Below are 11855 nucleotides of genomic sequence, written 5' to 3' on the forward strand. Positions count from 1 at the left end.
CAAAATATTTAACATATGCAATGTGTGTGAAATAGAGTCATGGATATAACATATATATAGAGGGGGCGATCCACGAGAAGAGAGTGGAGGTATCATTGGCTTGAGGTGTCCATAGAATCTAAGAGAGGGATGATGTGTGTGTGTGTGTGTGCGCGCGCGATCGATAAAGAGTGCCATCGAATTTGTGTGTGCCCACGTCAAAGATATAGAGTGGCTGGCCTACTGGAACGCGAGATGGGACATGTGCAGTTTGTCTCTGTGGCATGGATACCTACCTGCAGCGCTCGACTATCAGTGTGTGGTGGGGGAAGAGGGAGGCCCAATTAACTATAGAGGTACAATGGCTGGTATATGTGTGGAGGAGGAGAGAGGCCTACCTCATGTATTAAGGAGATCGATCTGCCTCATGTATTAAGGGAGATCGATCGGCATCCATGCATATGTGCAGGAGATGAATAAGGTTGGGAGAGAGACAGAGCTAGAGTGTTGGAGGGGGTGGTAGTGGAGTTGCTTCTAACAAATGGTGGGATAGGCTTGCTAGACAAACGGAGGGCACACCCGCAATATCAATAAGAGAGGAGATGGCTGCTTGTTGTCTGTGCACGTGCGTGTGAGAGATGGGTCAGGAGGCATGCATGAATGATGAGGAGGGACGATGTGGCTGTGGTAAGGAGACGTAACTACATAGGAAGATCAATCGCCCTTTGTAAGAGAAAGGAGAGACATAATTTGTGAGGTACGTCGATCGATGGGGGGGTAGTTAAAGTCGATCTAGGTATATGTTGGGAGATCTATCGGTATACATGCATGTGTGTGTTAGAAGCAAATGAGGCATGAGGAGAAGGATAGAGAGAGAGGGATGCATGTAGGAGGTGGTACGAGAGGCATACTATATCGAGGGGGAGGAGTGTGCGAGTACGAGAACGAAGAAAAGAGTGGTGGGAGTGAGGCATGGACGGTGACAAGAGAAGAGGGGAAGCTTGTGTTTGTGCTAGGCACACCGGGCTAGAGAGGCATATCGATCGATGTGTGCCGTAAAGAAGGAGCTGGGGGGCCTACACACATCGTGGGTGAACGACCTAAAGTGAAAAGACGAATTTGCGCGATGGAGCTAGAGAATGCTGAGGGAGGGTGAGAGGGATGTGGGCGTGTGCATGCACAAGAGAAAGTTAGCGCTAGCTACAAAGATAAGAGGGTTGTGTGGGTGTAAAAGATGAATAGAGATCATATATACTTCATTATAAAAAGCAAATTCGAATATTTGAAGAATTTATCATAGTGTTTCAAACCGACGGATGTGTGAATATATATAACAGTGATACACATGGTGTGGTTATGAACATGGTATACTACATTTAATATATTTTATCTCTACTCTTATAAAAAACGGAGTTGTTGATGATGGTGTGCCTGCCATCCTGCATTATAGGCCGTCTGATTTATATCTGGCGGATAGCAAGGAAACTATGATGGTTGAAGTTGGCAACAATCATGATTGTAGATTCTTATTGAAATAGAGAAACGAATTCAAATTTAGTTCGAATTGCAGCGGTAGTATAGACATTTGGAATGCACTAAAATGTTGGTATGAGTAGGTTACATGCACTATACAGCAAGCGAAAAAATTTAATCGGACATCACATGGATTCATACTCCCTCCTTCCATCTATATAGGGTGTAATGAGATTTTTAAGACCGCCTTTGACTATTGACAAGATTAATAGTACATGACATGCACAATGTGAAAATTATATCATTGAAAGAACCTTTCACAGACGAATTTAACGGTGTGCTTTGTGTAAGTTGCATGTCATATATCATTGCTCTAATATTTGGTCAAAGTTAGCATCAAAAAACGCATTAGGCCCTATATAGATGGAAGGAGGGAGTAGCTTTGAATAGCATTTGTATAGTAAAACGGGGCAAGACTCTCTCTTTGTGTGGTGTGAATAGTTTTATTTTTTCGTTTTCTTTTTGGTTGAGGGAAGTGCGAATTGATTTGGTACGTACAAGTACAATATTACTACATGTTAGGCTTGTCGCTAAAACGTATGTTTGTCTGTTCTCAGTTGTTTTATGATATGAATGACGTCATACTATGCTTACCGTATTATAAACTTCGTCTCTTTATCCTTAGCCCTCAATACAATGTGAAGAAATAGACAATACATTAGTGATGGTACATGGTCATATGTTTGGAACCTGGTTTTATTATGTACTTTGCAATAAAATACAACTAATATTTTACATGGGTTCACCAGAATAAGTTCTATATATAGACCAAAGCTATTTTGTTTGGTTTTGCTGCCTCCTTAATATCTTCTGTTCTGGTACTACTAATGTAAAACCTCAACTTTTCAGCGAGCTATGGAAAAATGGTGGAACCGCCACCTTCTGAAGGTGGCGAGGCAACTATAACCGCAGTGTCAGCTCTTGCTGCAGTGGGTCAGTACCTGTCCACTAACAGTGCCAAAAGCACGTTCCTGCGTAATACTGGGTTGGTTGTTAAGGCAATATCATCCAAACTGCCCCATGATCAATATACGCAAGCTCAAAGCAATGTTGTATCTGCGCTCCAGACACAAGTCCATTCCCTAACAGAGACCCTTTGTGAAACAAGGAGAAACATTACTCAATGTCGTCAAGATATGCATGGTTTTTAAACCAGACTATCAGACATTTGCTATGTTGTTCAGGAGCCTAGGGGAAATGAAGGCGAGGGTTATGGTGCTCCATCGGACAATACATCATGAAAATGTAACAGCCAAGTCAAATGAACTGAGCTTCTGAACTTCTGTTGGTGCATTTATCTGCTAGACTGTTAAGTTTTATGCCAACCTTCCTTTTGTTATATAGTTGTAATTTGTTTTGGTGCGATACAAAATTTATTCTTAACGTGCAGCCACCGCCTGAAGAAAACAGCAAGCCATTTTTGTATAGTGTAGGGTGTTCCCTATATTTGCACTGGTGGCGATCTTTGATGCCGAGTGGATGTAATCTGTGCAATCGCCTTAATAGCCTAGCGTTAGTTTCAGCCTTATTTATTTCCTAGTCTTCTTTTTCCCTGGTTTGCTAGTGGCCGCAACTACCATGGGCCATATACGGGCCGTAGGATCCATGGGTCTCCTACGGGCCGTCGATAAATGGGCCTGTAATCAGTGGTCCTCGGGCCGTCGGATAAATGGGTCTACATGGGCCATAATCGGGCGTAATTGGTATCGGCCCAGCACGGTAACAGGCCGTTAACAGGCCGTAGGACATCAAAGGCTTAATTCTGTCACAGGCATAACGGGTCGTTAATGGGCCAGAATATAGGACGAGCTGGAAACGGCGCAACGGGTTAACAGGCCAGAAACGGGCCGACTCTTGCCATGGGCCGAATTTAGCCCATTAGGGTAACAGACCAGTAACGGGCCGACTCTTGCCATGGGCCGAATTTGGCCCATTAGTGGAACATGCCAGTAACGGGCTGACTCTTGCCATGGGCCGAATTTGGCCCATTAGGGGAACAGGCTAGTAACGGGCCGGAAGTAATCGAGGGCCGAAAAGGAGCCCAAGAACGTATGGGCCGTCAATAGGCCGAAAGCTAACACGGGCTAGAAACGGCCCATGTAAATCACGGGTCGTTAACGGGTATAAAGAAAATTACTGTTCATTATGGGCTAGAGTCACCGTGGGCCTGTAATGGGCCGAAAGATACGAAGGCCTCATATGGGCCGAAAGACGTCGTGGGCCATACATGAGCCGAAAGTGAAATGGGCTGGTATTATATTCGACGGCCCACATGATGTTGTTGGGCCGATTTCCTTTAGGGCCTAACGGGCCGTGAGTTAACGGGCCGTAAAATGGGCTATTTGCGAAGAGACCGTTAACAGGCTTTTCATGGGCCAGCCCATTAACTTTTGACCAAGTCAAACGGGCCGGCTTTGTAAGCTAAATGGGCCACTATTGTGTCGTGCCACGTGTCGACATATCATATGCGCCTATCTGACCCACTGACGAGCTGACACGTGTTTCGTCCGACCAATAAGAATTTTACACATGGAAATTTCCCATTGGTCGGGGCTGTTAACGGGTTATCGGATCCAAAACCAGACCCAATAGCTTAACGACATTCCGTTACGGTGGATGCCACGTGTCCGTCACCCTTGACGAAAGCACTTCTATGACGTGCGATTTATCGCCATGGAAGTGGACACTTCTGTGATGATAATTTTGGTAATGTCATGGAACACTTCTACGACAGCACAGGTATGACTATCTTGATTCTGTCATAAATTTGTCATGGATGTACATGCATGACAAAAAACGCGACCTACTGTGACAAACACGTATCATCACGGAAGTGTATTTTTTTGTAGTGAAAGTTGTAGAATAATGGCATGGAACAATAAAAAATTATAGATACGACGGAGACATATCATTGACCCATTCCGTTAGCTTAGCACTTAATCGTTTTAGTTTACTGCTATTGCTTTCTTCATGACTTATACATGTTCCTATGACTATGATATTATGCAACTCCCGATTACCGGAGGAACACTTAGTTCTCGAACCCGTAGGGTCCGCACGCTTAATGTTCATTGACGATATAGTATTTATGAGTTATGAATGTTGGTAACCGAATGTTGTTCGGAGTTCCGGATAAGATCACGGACATGACGAGGAACTCCAGAATGGTCCGGAGATAAAGTTTGATAAATGGGATAATAGTGTTTGGTCTCCAGAAGGGTTCCGGAATTCACCGGAAGGGGTTCCGGATGTTTCCCGAAATGTTTGGGTACGAGAACACTTTATTTGGGCCGAAGGGGAAAGCCCACAAGGTTTTTGGAAAGCTCAAAAGGAAGTTTTACGGAGTCCAGGGGCCAGACGCCAGGGTGGGTCCAGACGCCGGGAACCCTGGCGTCTGGCCCTGGAGTCCGAGAAGGACTCTTGCCTTTCGGGTGAAACCGACTTTGTGGAGGCTTTTACCCCAAGTTTCGACCCCAAGGCTCAACTGTTGGGGAACGTAGCAGAAATTCAAAATTTTCCTACGTGTCACCAAGATCTATCTATGGAGAGACCAGCAATGAGTAGAAAGAGAGTGCATCTACATACCCTTGTAGATCGCTAAGCGGAAGCGTTCAAGTGAACGGGGTTGATGGAGTCGTACTTGTCGTGATTCAAATCACCGATGATCCTAGTGCCGAACGGACGGCACCTCCGCGTTCAACACACGTACAGCCCAGTGACGTCTCCCACACCTTGATCCAGCAAGGAGAGAGGGAGAGGTTGAGGAAGACTCCATCCAACAGCAGCACAACGGCGTGGTGGTGGTGGAGGAGCGTGGCAATCCAGCAGGGCTTCGCCAAGCACCATGGGAGAGGAGGAGTAGGAAGAGAGGTAGGGCTGTGCCAGAACTTCGTGTATAGCTCCCATGCGCCTCCCCACTATATATAGGGGTGGAGGGGCTGGTTTCTTGCCCTCCAAGTCCATTGGGGCGTTGGCCAAGGTGGGAGGAAAGAAATCTCATTATTTCCTTCCCCACCGATTGTTATCCCCCCTTTTTAGGGATCTTGATCTTATCCCTTCGGGATATGATCTTATTCCTTCTAAGGGGGGATCTTGGTGCGCCTTGACCAGGGGTGTGGGGCCTTGCCCCCACTACCCACGTCCATGTGGGTCCCCCCATGCAGGTGGGCCCCACTCCGGAACCTTCTAGAACCTTCCCGGTACAATACCGAAAAATCCCGAACATTTTCCGATGGCCAAAATAGGACTTCCCATATATAAATCTTTACCTCTGGACCATTCCGGAACTCCTCGTGACGTCCGGGATCTCATCCGGGACTCCGAACAACATTCAGTAACCACATACAAACTTCCTTTATAACCCTAGCGTCATCGAACCTTAAGTGTGTAGACCCTACGGGTTCGGGAGACATGTAGACATGACCGAGACGTTCTCCGGTCAATAACCAACAGCGGGATATGGATACCCATGATGGCTCCCACATGTTCCACGATGATCTCATCGGATGAACCACGATGTCAAGGACTTAATCAATCCCGTATTCAATTCCCTTTGTCTATCGGTATGTTACTTGCCCGAGATTCGATCGTCGGTATCCAATACCTTGTTCAATCTCGTTACCGGCAAGTCACTTTACTCGTTCCGTAACACATCATCCCGTGATCAACTCCTTGGTCACATTGCGCATATGATGATGTCCTACCGAGTGGGCCCAGAGATACCTCTCCGTTTACACGGAGTGACAAATCCCAGTCTCGATCCGCATAAAACAATAGATACTTTCGGAGATACCTGTAGTGAACCTTTATAGTCACCCAGTTACGTTGTGACGTTTGATACACCCAAAGCACTCCTACGGTATCCAGGAGTTACACGCTCTCATGGTCGAAGGAAGAGATACTTGACATTGGCAAAGCTCTAGCAAATGAACTACACGATCTTTTGTGCTAGTCTTAGGATTGGGTCTTGTCCATCACATCATTCTCCTAATGATGTGATCCCGTTATCAACGACATCCAATGTCCATAGCCAGGAAACCATGACTATCTGTTGATCACAACGAGCTAGTCAACTAGAGGCTCACTAGGGACATATTGTGGTCTATGTATTCACACGTGTATTACGATTTCCGGATAATATAGTTATAGCATGAATAAAAGACAATTATCATGAACAAGGAAATATAATAATAATACTTTTATTATTGCCTCTAGGGCATATTTCCAACAGTCTCCCACTTGCACTAGAGTCAATAATCTAGTTCACATCGCCATGTGATTAACACTCACAGATCACATCGCCATGTGACTAATACCCAAGAGTTTACTAGAGTCAGTAGTCTAGTTCACATCACTATGTGATTAACACTCAATGAGTTTTATGTTTGATCATGTTGCTTGTGAGAGAGGTTTTAGTCGACGGGTCTGAACCTTTCAGATCCGTGTGTGCTTTACAAATCTCTATGTCATCTCCTAGATGCAGCTACCACGCTCTATTTGGAGCTATTCCAAACAACTGTTCTACTTGGAGCTATTCTAAATTATTGCTCCATTATATGTATCCGGTCTCTCTACTCAAAGCTATCCGGATAGGTGTCAAGCTTGCATCGTCGTAACCTTTACGACGAACTCTTTTACCACCTCCATAATCGAGAAAATTCCTTAGTCCACTAGTTACTAAGGATAACTTTGACCGCTGTCCTGTGAGCCATTCTTGGATCACTCTTGTACCCCTTGACTGACTCATGGCAAGGCACACTTCAGGTGCGGTACACAGCATAGCATACTGAAGAGCCTACGTCTTAAGCATAGGGGACGACCTTCGTCCTTTCTCTCTATTCTGCTGTGGTCGAGCTTTAAGTCTTAACTTCGTACCTTACAACTCAGGCAAGAACTCCTTCTTTGACTGGTCCATCTTGAACACCTTCAAGATCATGTCAAGGTATGTGCTCATTTGAAAGTATTATTAAGCATTTTGATCTATCCTTATAGATCTTGATGCTCAATGTTCAAGTAGCTTAATCCAGGCTTTCCATCGAAAAACACTTTCAAAATAACCCTATATGCTTTCCAGAAATTCTACGTCATTTCTGATCAACAATATGTCAACAACATATACTCATCAGAAATTCTATAGTGCTCCCACTCACTTCTTTGGAAATACAAGTTTCTCATAAACTTTGTACAAACCCAAAAATTTTGATCATCACCAAAGCATACATTCCAACTCCGAGATGCTCACTCCAGTCCTTAGAAGGATTGCTGGAGCTTTGCGTACTTATTAGCATCTTTCGGGATTGACAAAACCTTCCGGTTGTATCACATACAACCTTTCCTCATTAAAATCGTCGAGGAAACAATGTTTTGACATCCTATCTGCAAGATTTCATAAATAATGCAGTAATCGCTAATATAATTCCAACAGACTCTTAGCATCGCTACGAGTGAGAAAATCTCATCGTAGTCAACTCCTTGAACTTGTCGGAAAACATCTTAACGACAAGTCGAGCTTTCTTAATGGTGACATTTACCATCATTGTCCGTCTTCCTTTTGAAATCCATCTGTACTCATTAGCCTTACGACCATCGAGCCGTTCTGCCAAAGTCTACACTTTGTTTTCATACATGGATCCTCTCTCGGATTTTATGGCCTCAAGCCATTTATCGGAATCCGGGCCCACCATCGCTTCTCCATAGCTCGTAGGTTCATTGTTGTCTAGCAACATGACCTTGAAGACAGGATTACGTACCACTCTGAAGTAGTACGCATCCTTGTCATCCTACGAGGTTTGGGAGTGACTTGATCCGAAGTTTCATGATCAATATCATAAGCTTCCACTTCAATTGGTGTAGGTGCCACAGGAACAACTCCCTGTGCCCTGTCACACACTAGTTGAAGAGACGGTTCAATAACCTCATCAAGTCTCCACCATCCTCCCACTCAATTCTTTCGAGAGAAACTTTTCCTCGAGAAAGGACCCGATTCTAGAAACAATCCATATTGCTTTCGGATCTGAATTAGGAGGTATACCCAACTGTTTTGGGTTTCCTATGAAGATGCATTTTATCCGCTTTGGGTTCGAGCTTATCAACCTGAAACTTTTTCATATAAGCGTCGCAGCCCCAAACTTTTAAGAAACGACAACTTAGGTTTCTCTAAACCATAATTCATACGGTGTCATCTCATCGTAATTACGTGGTGCCCTATTTAAAGTGAATGTGGTTGTCTCTAATGCCTAACCCATGAACGATAGTGGTAATTCGATAAGAGACATCATGGTACACACCATATCCAATAGGGTGCAACTATGATGTTCGGACACACCATCACATTATGGTGTTCCAGGCGGTATTAATTGCGAAACAATTTCCACAATGTCTTAATTGTGTGCCAAAACTCGTAACTCAGATATTCATCTCTATGATCATATCATAGACATTTTATCCTCTTGTCACAATGATCTGCTACTTCACTCTGAAATTACTTGAACCATTCAATAATTCAGACTTGTGTTTCATCAAGTAAATATACTCAACATTTACTCGAATCATCTGTGAAGTAAGAACATAATGATATTCACTGCATGCCTCAGCACTCATTCGACTGCACACATCAAAATGTGTTACTTCCAACAAGTTTCTATCTTGTTCCATCTTACTGAAAATGAGGCTTTTCAGTCATCTTGCCCATGTGGTATGATTTGCATATCTCAAGTGATTCAAAATCAAGTGAGTCCGAATGATCCATTTGCATGGAGTTTCTTCATGCATATACACCAATAGACATGGTTCGCATGTCTCAAACTTTTCAAAAACGAGTGAGTCCAAAGATCCATCAACATGGAGCTTCTTCATGCCTTTTATACCATTATGACTTACATGGCAGTGCCACAAGTAAGTGGTACTATCATTACTATCTTATATCTTTTGGCATGAAAATGTGTATCACTACGACCGAGATTCAATAAACCATTCCTTTAGGTGCAAGACCATTGAAGGTATTATTCAAAAATAGAGTAACCATTATTCTCCTTAAATGAATAACCGTATTGCGATAGACATAATCCAATCATGTCTATGCTCAACGCAAACACCAATCTCGGTGGTAGAGGGAGCGTGCGATGCTTGATCATATCAACCTTGGAAACACTTCCAACATATATCGTCAGCTCACCTTTAGCTAGTCTCCGTTTATTCCGTAGCTTTTATTTCGAGTTACTAACACTTAGCAACCGAACCGGTATCCAATACCCTGGTGCTACTAGGAGTACTAGTAAAGTACACATTAACATAATGTATATCCAATATACTTCTATCGACCTTGCCAGCCTTCTCATCTACCAAGTATCTAGGGTAATGCTGCTCCAGTGGTTGTTCCCCTTATTACAGAAACACTTAGTCTCGGGTTTGGGTTCAACCTTGGGTTTCTTGACTAGAGCAGCAGCTGAATTGCCGTTTCATGAAGTATCCCTTTGTTCCCTTGCCCTTCTTGAAACTAGTGGTTTCACCAACCATCAACAATTGATGCTCCTTCTTGATTTCTACTTTCGCGGTGTCAAACATCATGAATATTTCAAGGATCATCATATCTATCCCTGATATGTTATAGTTAATCACGAAGCTCTAGCAGCTTGGTGGCAATGACTTTGGGGAAACATCACTATCTCATCTGGAGGATCAACTCCCACTCGATTCAAGTGATTGTTGTGCTCAGACAATCTGAGCACAAGCTCAACGATTGAGCTTTTCTCCCTTAGTTTGCAGGCTAAGAAAATCATCGGAGGTCTTATACCTCTTGACGTGGGCACGAGCCTGAAATCCCAATTTCAGCCCTCGAAACATCTCATATGTTCCGCGACGTTTCGAAAACGTCTTTGGTGCCTCTACTTAAACCATTTAATTGAACTATCACGTAGTTATCAAAACGTGTATGTCCGATGTTCGCAACATCGACAAACGACGTTGGGGTTCAGCACACTGAGCGGTGCATTAAGGACATAAGCTTTCTACTGATCGCATAATCGCTACTATCAACTTTCAACTATATTTTCTCTAGGAACATATCTAAACAGTGGAACTAAAGCGCGAGCTTACGACATAATTTGCAAAAGGTCTTTTGACTATGTTCAGGATAATTAAGTTCATCTTACGAACTCCCACTTAGATAGACATCCCTCTGGTCATCTAAGTGATCACATGATCCGAGTCAACTAGGCCGTGTCCGATCATCACGTGAGACGGACTAGTCATCATCGGTGAACATCTTCATGTTGATCGTATCTACCATACGACTCATGCTCGACCTTTCGGTCTCCGTGTTCCGAGGCCATGTCTGCACATGCTAGGCTCGTCAAGTTAACCCTAAGTGTTTTCGCTGTGTAAAACTGTCTTACACCCGTTGTATGTGAACGTAAGAATCCATCACACCCGATCATCACGTGGTGCTTAGAAGCGACGAACTGTAGCAACGGTGCACAGTTAGGGGAGAACACTTCTTGAAATTTTGTAAGGGATCATCTTATTTACTACCGTCGTCCTAAGCAAACAAGATGCATAAACATGATAAACATCACATGCAATCAAATAGTGACATGCTATGGCCAATATCATTTTGCTCCTTTTGATCTTCATCTTCGGGGCTCCATGATCATCATCATCACCGGCACGACACCATGATCTCCATCATCATGATCTCCATCATCGTGTCTTCATGAAGTTGTCACGCCAACGACTACTTCTACTTCTATGACTAACACATTTAGCAATAAAGTAAAGTAGTTTACATGGCGTTCTCCAATGACACGCAGGTCATACAATAAATAAAGACAACTTCTATGGCTCCTGCCGATTGTCATACTCATCGACATGCAAGTCGTGAATCCTATTACAAGAACATGATCAATCTCATACATCACATATCATTCATCACATTCTTCTTGGCCATATCACATCACATAGCATACCCTGCAAAAACAAGTTAGACGTCCTCTAATTGTTGTTGCATGTTTTACGTGGCTGCTATGGGTTTCTAGCAAGAACGTTTCTTACCTATGCAAGACCACAACGTGATATGCCAATTGCTATTTACCCTTCATAAGGACCCTTTTCATCGAATCCGTTCCGACTAAAGTGGGAGAGACTGGCACCCGCTAGCCACCTTATGCACCAAGTGCATGTCAATCGGTGGAACCTGTCTCACGTAAGAGTACGTGTAAGGTCGGTCCGGGCCGCTTCATCCCACAATACCGTCGAAACAAGATTGGACTAGTAATGGTAAGCATATTGAACAACATCAACGCCCACAACTACTTTGTGTTCTACTCGTGCAAAGAATCTACGCAATA

This window comes from Triticum dicoccoides, chromosome 1A (genome assembly GCF_002162155.2).
Source record: "Triticum dicoccoides isolate Atlit2015 ecotype Zavitan chromosome 1A, WEW_v2.0, whole genome shotgun sequence".
NCBI classification, from domain to species: Eukaryota; Viridiplantae; Streptophyta; class Magnoliopsida; order Poales; family Poaceae; genus Triticum; species Triticum dicoccoides.